The 15,433-nt window shown below is 35.0% G+C and overlaps 1 pseudogene; it reads right to left on the bottom strand.

Moving 5' to 3' along the window:
• Nucleotides 1-915: 915 nt before the first annotated feature.
• Nucleotides 916-2,822, bottom strand: LOC100660832 (olfactory receptor 10AG1-like; annotated as a pseudogene).
• Nucleotides 2,823-15,433: the final 12,611 nt, after the last annotated feature.

Genomic DNA, 15,433 nt, shown 5'->3' with positions numbered 1-15,433 from the left:
ATTATGCAAACACCTTGAGCCTCTGTTTTTTTAATCTATAAAATAATGTGAGGATATTAACACTATATACAAAAAATACTTATATGTATATATAAATACACACACATATGTACCAAAATCAGGCGCAATGATGTCAAGTCCAAATCATAACTGTCCCATAATTTCCAAGGCTGTAAATTTTTAAAGAAGTAGACTGCCACATCTTTCTCCCAGGGAGCAGCTGCTGGGTTTGAAAAGCCAACTTTTATTGGTTAGCAGCAGCAGAGAGCTTTAACCACTGCATGATCAGGGCATGTATATATAAGTATATACACATATGTGCACATACATACACACATAATCAATTATCATTTATAATTAATAATATAAAGCATAAAACCAAAACCAAACCCATGGCCATTGAATCGATTCGGGCTTCTAGCTACCCCACAGGACAGAGTAGAATTGCCCCATAGGGTTTCCATGGGAGTGGCTGGTGGATTTGAACTTCCAACCTTCTGTTATAGATTATGTATGTTATATATATGTATATAATCAAATACCATCATAGGATGCAGTAGATTGCTGCTTGATATACTTCCAATCTCATCTAATTCTTGTTTCAAGTCTGGGTTTACAATTTTAAGTGGTTTAAACATTTGAAAAATTTGTTACCGCATCCACCAACCACTACAGTATTGTTCTATGGAGTTTATATTTTCATTATTTGTTTTTTATAAGAAACCTTAAAGAGGTGATTTCAGCATGTAAATGTCTGAGTAAAATGTTTCAAAATATAAGCACATAGTTTCAAAAAGTGTTCTCCGTAGTTCTCCTATATTCAATACTTTTTATTAGCAGATATCTGTATGAAAAGAAAAAAGTAAGCGACAGTTAAGTAAAGAAAACGTTCAACAGAAAAAAAAAAACTGTAAAAGGGAATGATTTTTAAGAGAAAAAGTATTGTGACATCGACTACTAGATAAAAGAGACTATATTATTCAGTAAACAGTCTCAAATCACCAGCTATTTTCTGGGGGCAATAAACTAGTGACCTGTACATGAGATTTGTCAAAATAATTAATTTCTTTTTTGCAATACAACAATTGTGGATAGAACACTGATATCAGAAAGCCTGGCATAAAATGACAAGCTCAGGAATGAGTAAAATACATACTAAGGCAGGAAATCAAAAGTTAATTTCTGATTATACAACAGCAGAATTAGATGAGAAAAGAGGTAATGAGTTCAAATTACTGGCTAATGTGACTAAGCATTAAGGTAGCAATTTTCTCAATGCCACCATGACGTCCTTATTCCTCAGAGTATATATCATAGGGTTAAACACTGGGACAACAATGGTATAGAAAAGAGAGAGAAATCTGTCTCTTCCAGAAGAGTGTTTGGATTTGGGTTGAAAATACGTAATGATTCCTGATCCAACGAATAAAGCCACAACCATAAGATGAGATGAGCAGGTGGAGAAGGCTCTGGCTCTACTTGTGGCTGATGGCAGCTTCAGGATGGTGGAGATGATTTTGCCGTAGCCAACTATCAACAGAAATGGAACTGTGATAAACAACACAACATTTATGTAGACCGACATCTCATTCAAAAAAGTGTCCCTGCAGGCCAGCTTGAATATTGGGGGGATATCACAGAAGAAGTGGTTGATTCGGTTAGATCCACAAAATGGCAGAGAGAAAATCTGACACGTCTGCCCTATCTGAACTGGGATTCCAGTGGTCCAGGAGCCAGTCACTAACTGGATACAGACCCTGCGATTCATGACTAGGGGATAGTGCAGAGGATTAAAAATGGCCACATAGCGATCGTAGGCCATTACTGCCAGGAGCAAACACTCTGTCCCTCCAAGTATAAGGAAAAAACACATTTATGTAGCACATTCAAACAAAGAAATATTTCTATTCTGAGTCCAAAGGTTCATGAGCATTTTAGGAATAGTGATAGACACGTAACAGATTTCCAAGAAGGAAAAATTACTGAGAAAAAAATACATGGATGTCTGAAGAGCCTTGTCAACCCTGGTTAGGAGAATAATGATGCCATTTCGCATCAAGATAATCACATAAGCCAGAAAAAAATATCCCAAAAAGTAACATTTGGAGATTAGGAATATCAGAGAATCCCAAAAGAAAAAATTCTGTCACCGAAGTGTGATTTACTTCCAGTAGGTTTTCTTGGTGTTCCATCTGTGAAAATAGTGAAATTAATTATCTTGTTTGACCTGTTTTCCAATTCTGCAGACTACAGAGGTGTGTAGAAGTAGCATATGCAATTTCTAATCCCCATGAAAATTCCAGCAGGAATTCCAGGTCAAACAGCACAACTGAGATTCAATAGAGAATGCATGCTAAATTCTTGACATTGCAACATAATTAAGATTTAATACTAGGCTTGCATTTGAATAGAAGGGATGGGCTCTTGATTTATGCATTTTCATTTTTTGTCTGTTTGTGGGCATAGCAAAATGAAAATATTTTTCTCATCACATTAACAACCAAAATCCTGAGACAGAAACCTTTATATCTCACACCTTTTCCTGGTGGATTGTTCACCATTAAATTTTCAATTGAATTTTTCCATAATGCCTCAACTCTTCCATGAAGTCTTTTGAAGTACAGTGTGTGCCTTCTCTTCCTTGTATACCATAGCTCTAACTCTTTGTGTGTGTACTTTGTTTTAAATCTGTATTCCTGTTTCATCCATGTACCAAAATAAAAAAGACATCATTTGATCAGGCATTATGTTTTAAGATATTTCATTTACCATGCATTTATGACATTATTTCAGAAACTCTGTCTAGTATATTTATCCTTAAACGTCCTGCTACCTGTCATTAGTTATTCTCATAAAATTTATCTCTTCAATAACACATCTGAAATTGAAGCACCTGGAAATCAAAATTGGACAGTATAAACTATTATAAAATATAATTTTTACATCATTTCTAAAAAGGCCAATAGCAGAGAATATCCATTTTAACTAGAGACCATGTGAGCAAGCATATTTTGATAGGGAATTATAAGACATGCAGAGATTCAATGAATTTTACACGTATGGAGACCTAGGTAGATAAGTTAGGAATTGAAGGAAGAAGGGAATTAATAACAATTAAGAGAATCATAGCTGTAGATAGAATCCGGGAAAAGAGAATGGAAACTGTAGGTCAAGTGATTACCATAATATTTTCTCATTTATTTCTTAAGTATTTTTCTTGATTAAGGGTTATTGCTCTCATGTTATTTCATAGATGAAGAAGCAGACTGAAAGAATTTGCATATGTGTTGCTTCTTCACACACATGCTGGAGTTTCAACTCCCTACTCACGTTCTTTTTCTAGACATAGGTTTGGATCACGTTTTCAATACTTAACTGTTTTAGGCGACCTGAGCCATTATTTAAATGAAGTCATTTTTTATATTTAAAAAAAAATATTGGACTAAATATCTATCTTAGAGTTGTGAGAATTAAGGAGAAGGTATAAAGAGCTTACCTAAAATTTATTTAGTTTATTATATGGCATTATTATATTCAATAATTATGATCACAATTGTGATTTAGGAATCTGCAGGACACAGCCCCCTAAGACAAGAGTCAATAAATAATTGTTAAGCATTTAAATTATCCATTGTTCTCTCAACCGAATCATCACTTCCTCCTTATTACTTTTGACGTTGACTCTTGAACATGCTTTCTTTATTTTTGCATCTGATATTTACCAAGTTGTTCTGTTTACCATAAAGTCAGTTTTCTCTCTACTTCCACATATCTATATAAAATGTCATTTTATGCAATGTAATAAAATTACACAGAGAAGATATGGACTGATATGAGACCAAATGTGGTTTCTATATATAGGTCTCAATTACGTATCTTATGTATTTATATGATATTACACATGTTACATGCAGTCAAAATTAAGTAATCGAAAGCAAATAAATTTAAAATTATTTTATTCACCAAATAGGATGACTCCCATGAATCTCTTAGTGATTACATTTCAGTGTGATCTCAGTCTTTATCCTTTTACCTCTAAACTGTGTGTCACTCACTGATCACTTGATATTGCTTTTAGGAGAATTTATGCCTGTCTTCCTCCAACCCGACAACTTCCCACAACAAAGGGACTTTTTTTTTTTTCCATATTAAACTGTGTTCCCCTATATTAACGATGAGAATGTGGGACACATAATATTTTTAAACTGTTATTCTGAGTTTAATTTAATGTACTGTAAGAAATCATTTTCTATGCTGAAAAGAGAGAGAACAATAAGTAGTCCTGACTAAACTTATAATTTCATGTTATAAGACTCTAAAAAATATCTATTCAGATATAAATAAAGAAAATGAATTCAAGTGCTACTTATTACAGAAAAAGGAGCCAGACCAAGAGATCCTATCATTATGTCACTACCATTTTTTATTATGTGCCTGATATCTGTTGGTTACAATATTATCCTATCTGATGATAGCTGTAAGTAGAAAGACTGGACATCACCCCTGAATCCTTCAACACCAGCTTTCTCTCTCAAATTCAGTAATTTCTCAGTACTTCTTAAAAAAGCTGAAGTGTTGGCTTAAAACTTTTTAGTACTTCTTTTAAGATATAAAGAACCATGCTGTGAGGGAAAAATAATTTTAAAATGCAAATTCCCATATTCGTAAAGTATTATTAATATTATTATTCTTTAATTCTACCATTCTAAATAGGCAAGTATTTCTAGGAAATTAAAATGTTTGAGAAAAAAAAAATCAAAGATTGACTCTTCTTTAAAATAGCAAGCATCTTATTGTATAGTGAGTCATAGAAGCATGTATAAATAAAGGCAAACTAATGCTTTGCTTATTAGAAATGATTTACTCCAAATAAAACTTTCAGCAATTTACCTGACTTCTTTCTATCATTAATTAAATGTGCTGTACTGGTATCGGGTTTTATGATTACAAAGTGTTTTAATATCAATATTGTTTTTAGTTTACTTCTAATTAGGAAAGTAGGAAATCCAAACATGCAGACTTTAATTTGAGTGTCCATTTTTTAGTTTAAATTGTTTTTATGTGTTATTTGTTGAACTGTGATTCTGAGTTTTATAGTGTTCTAAAAGAAATATTGAATACAACACAAAAACCATACCAACATAAAAAAAATTTATACTTACTCTGCTAGATTTGACTACAGTTGTTTTTTTTTCCCTCAGTAGAACTGTTTATGTCCAATAGTTAATATACATGTATATATACAAAGGTTTATAATAAAGTTTTGCTCTATTAAGAATTTTTATTCCCTCCTAACTGGAACTAGTATCTCTTTCAGAATATGTATGCTTTCAAATCAACAAGTTCTCTTTAAATAAAAATATCCCTCTTATTATAATGGTTGTATCTCCTTTCTCAGATGTCACCTCAATATTTATTTGATGTCTTCACTTGCCAGCCATTCTAAGTTGTTTTTCCAGAAACTCTGGCTAAATCTGTACTTTCCTATCGCCCCCCATGGAATTCAGGTCCTCATTCCAATCTGACCTTGGCAGAGAACGAGAATGCCCTAGACAGAGCAATATCACTTATCCACTGGAGACTATTCATCATCAAAGTTGTGTATTTGAGGCTCTTTCTTACCTCCACTTTTTTTTAATATTTCTGTCTTGATTCCACTACTTGGATCTTGGACTATAGCAACACTAGATTTCTTTCACCATTACATACCCATGATTTATTTATTGTGATCTGCCTTAAAAAGAAAAGAAAAACTAACGAAACCCTGGCTGGAGAACTAATTATTTTTGTCATAAACAGCATAGGTATCAAGGTATACATTTAGACTGCATTAAATATAAGCATTTTAAATCTGGAATAATGTATATCAAAGGGAAAAAATAACTAGAAAATACACACTCATTTCCAACCAACTTTTAAAATCAGTATACAAATAATTTATAGACACAACTGAGTTTTCTGTACTCACTCCTGTATCATATTCTAATTTGGAACCAAATGTTATTTAAGCCATTTTTTTTTTTACTCCCTATTTGTTTCTAAGATTAACTCCTCATATTTGGCTGTTTCTTCTATCCTTGACTGCCTATAGAAATATGCCTTCTACATTTCCTTCATTTTTATTGTAATTCATATTTTCTTAGAGTATGCATCAATTTGCAAAGGAACAGATTATAAAATCCAGAAATAAATCAACATAATGTGGTTAATTGATTTTCAACAAAATTGCAATGGCAATTCAACAGAGAAAGGATAAACTTCAAAAATTTGTGCTGAAGCAATTCCATTTTTCTATTGAAAAAATGAACTTAGATATATTCCTCATACCACTATAAAAATAAAGTTTAACAAATTGGGACCAAGGACTTAAATACAAAGCCTAAAACTCCAAAATTTCTAGAATAAAGCATAGGAGAAAATCATTGTAGCCTGGGGTTAGGCAAAATTTTCTTAGAAACAATAGATAGCATTGTCCTTCTTTGGTTGATATCTAAAGTCTTGATTACTATTGTTTCATACATTTTTTTCTGGACTTTAAATTATTTCAGTCTTGATGTAAATCAGGTCATGTTACTCCATTTAGATGAAAGTAGAAGCCTTGTTTTCACAAATTCATTAAGCTAGTTAGATCCCGTTATCTTCAGAAGTTATATTACAGCTGCCGCTACCCCACTTTGCTTCCAACACATTTACAGACAGCATAAGGAGATGTGTTGTATATAAAACTGAAATGGCAAATAAAAAACAAACCTTTAAAAACACAGACTTAAGCATATCACTTTATTGTGAAATGACAAGGAAAATAGCATAGGAGGTCAGTGCTTTATATTATTTTGAGAATGTGATCAATTTCTTTTAGGGTTTACTATTTTTTATATGAAAGTAAGAATTTTTTTTCAAATCACCTTCACTATTTTGCATTGATTTATTATTGCGACAAATCATATTGTGCCTCTGAAATTGCACCTGACTCGTGAACATCAAGTAGTGTTTTCTTGAATTCAAATACTTTGATTTCAAAATATTGAGCAATGCAAAACTTTTTGGTCATGTTTAAAAATTGTTGAGGGTTTCTCCTAGAATTAGATATGTATGTATCTATGTACATGTTTATGTATTTGTGGAATTGATATTTTCTCAGAATGCTATGCATTTTATTTGGTAATTTATTGATTTAGCAGTTACAGGCAAACTACTTCCTTACAGTTTAAACAAACCGTCTCAATCCCTGGGGCCGTATTTTCTCTCTTTTTCCTAGTAATGACCATGTTTGCTTTGTCCCCTCTCAGTACAACTTGTCATTGGTTACTTAGCTTTGTTTTCAAATAACTGCTCCACCAACATTTGATGATTCCATTTTTTATTATTTTATTCAATTTTTGTTTTCATGTTTTTTATCACTGTTTCCTAATTTTCAGTTTTATTTTATAACTGTGGTAGGTAAAATTCTAAGATAGTGTCCAAGATTTCTGCTGCATAGTGTACACAGCCCTTGTCACTGTTATTCAAACATTAATCCAGATGTGGCATGAAGAAATTTTACAGATGTAATTATGGTCTCAAATCAGTTGACTTTAAATTAGGGAAGTCATCCAGGTGGTACAGACCTAATCACATGATCCCTTTAAATCTGGGTCCATAGTTCAAAGATAGAGGAAATCAGAGATTCAAGGTGAGAAACATGGAAGGGTTCACATGGCATGGAATGAGGATGGATTTTAGGAGTTGATAGTAACCTCTGACATCTCTCAAGGAAGTAGGATCTCAGTCTTACAGCTACAAGAAAATGGATTTGTTACCAGAATAAGGTTCTTGTCTGACACTGGTCAAGAATGAGCAGGTAAGGCACGTAGTTTTCCACATGAGCAAAGCTTTATTGAAGAGGCTTGCAAGTGGAGACGAGGAGGGCCTAGAGCAATGCTTACTTTCATCTCACAGAACAAAAGAGAGGCCTGAGTTTTTAAAGGTTCTTGGATGGGAAAAGATTCATCGTTTATTCACAGGCACAGGTGGGGATATGTTAACTAAGATGTGTGTGCAACAGCTTTCCAAGATGGCTCCTGTCTTGGAGGCCTCTGAGATTCATAGCAGGTCTTATTATGGGGTGTCGTGCCTGCGCAGTCTCCTGGCTGGGGCTGTAGCCCCTCACTGCCCCTGGTGGAAGGTCACATAGCTGTCACAGGTGGATGTTCTGTGCATGTTCCTGGGCCTGGTTTTCTCCAGCTGCTTCTGAAAGGCAACTTTAAAGAAGTTTGTGGGCTATTTTTTAGATACCCTGCCCCATTGTTCTGGGGAATGGCTTCGTTTCTGTGCCCTGGCCCATTTCTTGTTACTATATTTGCAGATTTAGGGGCCCCTCTGTTCCTTGCCTTACTAAGTCTCTAGGTTCCACACTCAACCCCCTATTACCTCCCTTATAATATAGTCTATTTCTCTTTTACTTGTTTCTCCTCTAACCACACCAGTCTCTGCTATTTTTCAAACAGGCACCCTCTGATCTCAGGGCCTTTGCTCCCTGTCTTAGATTCTGCCAACAACCTCAAGGAGCATGGAATCAGATAGTCTCCCCAAAAGTCCTCAGACAAGAAATTGGCCCAGCAGACATCTTGATTTCAGCTTTTGAGACTGTAAGCAGAGAACCCATTCATGACTTAACGAGACTTCTGACCTACAGAGCTCTGAGATAGTAAATTTATGCTGTTTTAAGCCACAAAGTGTATTGGCTGTTTGTCATACAGCATTAGAAAATTAATGCAGTGGCTTAACAGGTTATTGAATATAGTAATTACCAATGTGAAAATAGAGTTGATATACACCTGTATTGGAAAAATTCTATCTTTACCTCTGGGTGACTTGTTTTTTCACTCTTGGCTAAGATAAGGCCAATATGTAACTGAAAGCAGGTTCTTATCCTGCCCAACTGAAATAAGATGGATGCCACCATTTGCAAGTGAAGCAAAAAGTGGGAATTTATTGTTTGTGCAAACAAGGAGCAATATGGGGCCTAGCATCCTAAAGACCACAAGCGCCCCACCTCAGGGGAGCTGGGATTTTAATGTCCTAGAGTCCCCAGGAGGCAGGGATAGGCTCCTTAAATCCCAAACCCCAAGCTCTCCCACGCTCAGATTTGGAAATCCAAGTGCTGAGTCATGTTGCAAAGGAAGTCCACATTTTGGGACATTTCTTCTGAAATAGGGCTCCCGTGCTGCAGTGTGCCAGAGAATATCTTGCCCTCCTGTGATGCTCAGGTTCAGGGTCAGGTTGAGGACACAGTTCTTTAGGTCCTGCAAGTGTACAAAGATTCTGGTTAGGGCATGTGCAGGGTTCTGGTGCCAAATTCAAACTGCAGTGTGGTCGAACCAAACCGAGGTTAGAGACCACAGCTTGGTGGACTCTGAGCTAACAGAAGGGGCGGGGGGAGGAGAAAACCTCAGAGGAGCTGGGGGAAGCCCTGGTGGAGGCTTCAAATGGGCTTCAGGTTATGTTGTTTAAGGTCTGAAATACCCTGGGGTTTCTTTACTGACGTTTTTCAACTTTGCTAACGGGTTTGACAAACTTCACTTGATGGCATGACCAAGAGAAGTCCTAACCCCAATCCCAACTTGAGTTGCTCTCTTAGCATCAAGAGAAACAAAGATTCCATATACAGATTTTACAGTCTCAAGCCAGAGTGCAGCTTTGTGTATGCAAAGAAAGGACCCTAGGGAGTTCTCTTTGCTGAATATGTCTCAGACCTCCAATGCTTTCTTTTCTTTTCTTTTTTTTTCTCACTGCACGTTATCTTTTGCCTTTAAATAAAAGCTTTATGTGGGTTCTGGTGAGTACTTTCTAATAATCAAAATGGAGGAAACAATGCAACTGTGTTCATTTTCTTACAAGTTTAATAATAAATTTTTATGGATGGGAAATTATGATCGATGATTTGGCAATATTCAAAGCTTCCTATTTTCTTCATTAGATTTATATGGCAAGATCTCTAAAAATTTAACATAGCAATTGTATTGTCACTGGTTAGAATATACTTATATTCTTTTATTTAAGATTTATTAAATGCTTATTTTCCAACATTTTGTGTTTTTTTAAGTATTTAAACTTTTGCTAATTTATTTTCACTTCGTTGTTTTTGGAATTTATTGAAAATCTCTTTGTCAGACAGTGCATGAACAATATTTTATAATTTTTTTTGGTACTAGAAAAGAGGTATATGCCCAGTTCCTAAGTATACCACTTACATGATCTCTGAAAATCATAAAATTATTTTTAAAGTTTTTATCTTCTCAAATTCTCAAGTACTGACAAATCATATTAAAAAAAATCATATTAAAAAAATCATATTAGTATAAATTTTTTTTTATAAATACTTTATTTAAATTTTCAATTTATAAATTTTCAATTTATATTATTGTCTTTTTATTTGCCAAATACTGATAAATCCTTTATTAATTCAATATTTGTTGATATTTTTTTGCTTTAAAGATTGTCTATTTTTCATCATTCAAGCTCACTCATAGTCATTTATTTTTAACTATATTCATTCTTTTAATCTCAAATTTATCCATCTCTGGTTCTATTGTTATATGCCTTTTAGTTATTTTTCAAAGAATAACCATAGATATTATGTATTTTGGTTCTTTTTAGGTGATTAACACACCCACACTACACACAGATACACACACGCACACATATATACACATACACATCCATACACACGCACTTCTGTGTCACAAAGCAAATACCCTGGCTGATAGTGAAGTTTTCTCTGCTAGATTCTTAAGGCATTTAGTAGCAAAAGAAAGTGAAGAAATTGAAATATTTTCTTTGTTTTTTCTTATGTTATTTTCAGAATGAATATTGCTTCCTGTGATATATCAATTACCTTCTCATTGTAGTAAATTCAGTCTATACAGAATAATATAAAAAAATAAAGCAGAAATCCTTGGAAATTCACTGTAAGGAAGGCAATAATCCCTTCTAATATACACCCACCCAAATAGTGCTCATATATGTATTCATATACACCCACTACTGACATCACATGAGAATACTTGAATGGAAATTTGGGGTGTCAACTTTTATTATAGAGAGACCTGATGGTGCAGTGGTTAAACATTAGGCTGCTATCCCACAGGATAGTGGTACAACCCAGCAGCAGCTCCACAGGAAAAAGATGTGGCAGTCTGCTTCCATATATATTACAGCCTTAGAAACTCTTGGGGCAGTTCTACTGTGTCCTGCAGTGTCACTATGAGTCAAAATTCGCTCAGTGTCAGAGGGTTTGTTTTTCATGGGTTTATCTTTCATCATTTTACTAAAATGGGGTAATATTTTATAAACAGATTTTAATTTCTTTTACATGTCAGGACATACTTGGAACCTCTTCATGGATGTTCTAGAATCTTCTTTAATGGGTTATATGGTTTTATAGTTTTATGGTATCCCCCATATGTCTGTTAGATTGTCATACTGTGGGGGCTTGTAGGTTGCTGTAATGCTGGAAGATATGCCAAATGCCAGCAGGGTCACACATGGCAGAGAGGTTTCAGTTGAGCTTCTAGACTAAGACAGACTAGGAAGAAGGACCTGATGGTCTACTGCTGAAAATAACTAGACAGTGCAAACTTTATGAGAAGCAGTGGAACATTGTGCAATATAGTGCCAGAAGATGAGCCACTTGGTTTGGAAGATTCTCAAAAGACACTTGGGGAAGAGCTGCTTCCTCCATGTAGAATCGACATTAATGATGTGGTTGGAGTCAAGCTTTTGGGACCTTCATTTGCTGATGTGGCAACTCTAAATGAGAAGAAACAGCTGCAAACATTCACTAGTAATAAGAATGTAGAATATACAAAGTATAAATCTAGAAAAATTTGAAATTGTCAAAAAAGAAATGAAAGGCATAAACATTGATATCCTAGGCATTTGTGAGCTGAAATGGGCTGGTATTGGCCATTTTGAATTGGATAATCGCATGGACTACTATGCCAGAAATAACAAATTGAAGAGGAATATTGTTGCATTAATTGTCAAAAAGAACATTTCAAGATCTTGAAGTACAACGCTGCCAGTGATATGATAATATCCATACACCTAAAAGAAAGACCAGTTAATACAATTATATTTCACATTTACACACCAACTCCTAAGGCCAAAGACGAAGAAAATGAAGATTTTTACCAACTTCTGCAGTTTGAAATTGATCAAATGTGTAATCAGGAAGCATTGATAATTACTGGTGATCGGAATGTGAAAGTTGGAAACAAAGAAGAAATAGTAGTTGGAAAATATAGCCTTTATGATAGAAACAATGCTGAAGATCGCATGATAAAATTTTGCAAGATCAATGACTTCTTCAGTGCAAATAATTTTTTTCAACAACATAAACGGGGACTATAGACATGTACCTTGCTTGACGGAATATGGAGGAATCAAACTGACTACCCATGTGGAAAGAGATGATGAAAAACTCAATATCATCAGTCAGAACAGGACCATAGGCCAACTGTGGAACAGATCATCAATTGCTCATACACCAGTTCAAGCTGAAGCTGAAGAAAATTACAGCAAGTCCATGGGAACCAAAGTGAAACCTTGACTGTATCACACCTAAATTTAGTGAACATCTCAAGAATAGATTTGATTCATTTAATACTAATGACTGAAGACCACACAGGTTGTGGAATGACATCAGGGATTTCATACATGAAGAAAGCAAGAACCATTAATCGACAGGAAAGAAAGAAAAGATCAAAATAGATGTCAGACGAGGGTCTGAATCTTGCTCTTGAACGTTGACTAGCTAAAGCAAATGGAAGAAAACATGAAGTAAAAGAGCTGAAGAGAAGGTTTCAAAGGGTGCCTTGAGAAGACAAGTAAAGTATTATAATGACATATGTAAAAACCTGGAGTTAAAAAACCAAAAGGGAACACACTCAGCATTTCTGAAGCTGAAAGAACTGAAGAAAATATTCAAGCCTTGAGTTGCAGTATTGAAGGATTTTATGGGGAAAATATTAAACGATGCAGGAAGCATCGAAAGAAGGTGGAAGGAATACAGAGTCACTATACCCAAAAGAGTTGGTTGACATTCAGCCATGTCAGGAGGTAGCATATGATCAGGAACTGATGGTACTGAAGGAAGAGGTCCAAGCTGCACTGTAGGTATTGGCAAAAAATAAGGCTCCAGGAATTGACAGAATATCAACTGAGACATTTCAACAAATGGATGTCGTGCTGGAAGTGCTCACCCATCTATGCCAACACATTTGGAAGACAGTTACCTGGCCAACTGACTGGAAGAAATCCATATTTATGCCTATTCCAAAGAAAGGTGATCCAATAAAATGCAAAAATTGTTGAACAATACCATCAGTATCACATACAAGTAAAATTTTGATGAAGATCTTTCAAAAGTGGTTACAGCAGTACATGGACAAGCAACTGCCAGAAATACAGGCTGGGTTCAGAAGAGGACATGGAACAAGGGATATAGTTGCTGATGTCACATGGATCCTGGATGAAAGCAAAGAATATGAGAAAGATGTTCACCTGTGTTTTATTGACTATGCAAACACATATGACTGTGTGGATCATAACAAATTATGGATAACGATGCAAAGAATGGGAATTCAAAAACACTTAATTGTGTTCATGGGGACTTTGTACACAGGTCATGAGGCAGCCATTCAAACATAACATGGGGATAGTGCATGGTTCAAAGTCAAGAAAGGTGTGCCTCAGAGTTGTATCCGTTCACCATACTTATCCATTCTATGAAAAAATAATCCAAGAGGCTGGATTATATGAAAAAGAATGAGACATCAGAATTCGTGGAAGACTCATTAACAATCTGCATTATGTAGATGACACAACCTTGCTTACTGAAAGTGAAGAGAATTTGAAGCACTTACTGATGAAGATCAAAGATAATAGCCTTTAGTATGGATTACATCTCAACATTAAGAAAACAAAAATTCTCAGAACTGGACTTATAGTAAATCATTATAAATGGAGAAAAGAATGAAGTTGTCAAGGGTTTCATTTTATTAGATTCACAATCAACAGTCATGGAAGCAGCAGTCAAGAAATCAAAGACACATTGCATTGGGCAAATCTGCTGCAAAAGACTTCTTTAAGGTATTAAAAAGAACAGATTTCACCTTGAAGACTAAGGTATGCCTGACCCAAGCCATGACATTTTCAATTGCCTCATATGCATGCAAAAGCTGCACAATGAATAAGGAAGATTGAAGAAGAATTGACACCCAGGATTTGTGGTGTTGGTGAAGAATATCGAATATACCATGGACTGTCATAAGAATGAACAAATCTGTCTTGGGAGAAGTACAGCCAGAATGCCCCTTAGAAGCACTGATGGTGAGATTGTGTCTCACATACTTGGGACATATTATTAGAAGGGACAAATCCTTGAAGAAGGTCATCATGCTTGATAAAGTAGAGGGTCAGCAAAAATGAGCAAGACCCTCAACCAGAGGGATTGACACAGTAGCTGTAACAATGGGCTCAAGCATTATAATAATTGTGAGGATGGTACAGGATCAGGCAGTGTTTCATTCTTTTGTACATAGGGTAGCTATGAGTTGGAACCAACTTGATGGCATTGAACAACAAAAACAGTTTTATGGTATAGATGTACTCCAGTGTCTTAATATAATCTCCAGTTCTCTCTGCTTTAAATTTTTTTTTACTGTAATTTTTGTTTTAAATATTCCTCAACATATGCACATTTGTAATAGTCTCTTTTGCACAAGTATTTTTATTTCTATAAGATTGGTCTTCACTGAATCATTTTACAGTGTCAAAGGGTTAATATTTTGTTTTTCTTTCCCAAAGGAAAAAAAAAAATCACTGCCCAAGAGGTATGCAAGAATAAAATGAAAGAATGATGTACTAGTGGGGGCCTGGCAAGATACAGAATTCATTCCAGATGATTACAATAAAAATACTTTAATGAAAGGTCTATTTACATGGGTATGGTTAGATTACCCAAAGACCTGAATCTTTCAATTGTAGTTAGATATTATGAAACCAAGGCCTGAAGCTAAAAGGAGGGGAAGTAATGTTACCAAAGAATGGCGAGAGATGGGATCATAGATGCAGTGCACCCTGGAGCCTATGTAATCTTTAAGGGTATGAGCAGAAACAAAGCATAAAAGCAGAGAAAAATTGCAAAGAAAACCCCAAGTTCTCCCAAGCTTCCACCATCATAACTACTGTTGGTGTTTCTCATTGGCTGAATCCAACCACAGGGTCAGAGACAGGAAGCAAATACATCTGAAGGAATGGGAAATAGAAGAAAAAATTATGACAGAGTATGATCCTAATTCCTAAATATAAAAAAACACTCAATTATCTTTCAAGGTCTTATTCGAACAACCTCTTACCTTACCTGTTAATAAAAAATAGTGACAGGAAA

This window comes from Loxodonta africana, chromosome 7 (genome assembly GCF_030014295.1).
Source record: "Loxodonta africana isolate mLoxAfr1 chromosome 7, mLoxAfr1.hap2, whole genome shotgun sequence".
NCBI classification, from domain to species: Eukaryota; Metazoa; Chordata; class Mammalia; order Proboscidea; family Elephantidae; genus Loxodonta; species Loxodonta africana.
Note: the sequence above shows the minus strand (reverse complement) of the source record. Positions and strands in the feature narration are given on the sequence as shown.